The sequence below is a fragment of the Hyla sarda genome, chromosome 4, assembly GCF_029499605.1.
Source record: "Hyla sarda isolate aHylSar1 chromosome 4, aHylSar1.hap1, whole genome shotgun sequence".
NCBI classification, from domain to species: Eukaryota; Metazoa; Chordata; class Amphibia; order Anura; family Hylidae; genus Hyla; species Hyla sarda.
In genome coordinates, this window is record NC_079192.1 from 119885413 (window position 1) to 119886612 (window position 1200).

Consider the following 1200-nt stretch of genomic DNA (forward strand, 5'->3'; position numbering starts at 1 on the left):
AGAACATGATAAAACAATTTAATGCAGATTGTTTAGTAAATAAATTCCTAAGATTTTATTACACTTATAAAATTGATTTTGGCATTAATCACATGCATACGTGCGAGTTAAGTGATACCATAGTTTATGTGCTATACTGAAGACCATGAAAGAATGTCAGCTATGTATTTGTACTGTTATATTGCCAATTCCTTTGATTCCCTGATTGAGATGTGTATTGAATGATAAGATTTATATCTAATAGTAAATCTTTCAGCCAGCAGATGTCATGTTGAGCCAGCCAGTGGTGCAGGTTATTCCCTTTTTCTTTAAACTAAAAAGGACTTGACAACCCTTCAACTCCTTTCTTAAGCACAAAATATGCAAAAATAAATTGTAGGTGAATTTTACAGTAATGTGTTCATGCATGTAATGTCACTATATTAATTGAAAGGATGTAATTTATATAAAAGAGGTTACAGCAATTGAAATAAATACTTTGTAAGTATAACATAATACCACAATTTAATGTAAGCTATCAGCATCTGGAGCCTGGACAAGTCTTGTACTACAAAATAGTCAGCGAATGGAAATTGTAGTAATATTACCGTATTTTTCGCCCTATAGGACGCACCGGCGTATAAGACGCACCCAATTTATAGGTGCCAAATCTAAAAAAATAAAGATTTTGAACCCAACAGTGATCTTCAACCTGCGGACCTTCAGATGTTGCAAAACTACAACTCCCAGCATGCCCGGACAGCCGTTGGCTGTCCGGATATGCTGGGAGTTGTAGTTTTGCAACATCTAGAGGTTCGCAGGTTGAAGACCACTGGTATAGGAGGTAGTACTCACGTGTCCCCGCCGCTCCGGACCCTTCACCGGTGCCCTGGATGTCGCTGCGTCCCCGACGCTCCGGACTTCTTCTTCCCCGGGATCCACGCTCTCCGTCATCCTGCGCCATCATCACGTCGCTATGCACGCCTCTCCTATTGGATGACGGCGTGCGCGACGACATCAAAGGAGAGCGCAGGGGATCCCGGCACGTAGAAGACACCGAGGAGGCAGGTAAGGTCCCTCCCGGTGTCCTTTAAGCTGTTCAAGACGCCGCGATTTCACCGCGGCGGTCCCGAACAGCCCGACTGAGCAGCCGGGTTAGTGTTATTTTCGCTTCAGACGCGGCGGTCAGCTTTGATCGCCGCGTCTGAAGGGTTAATACAG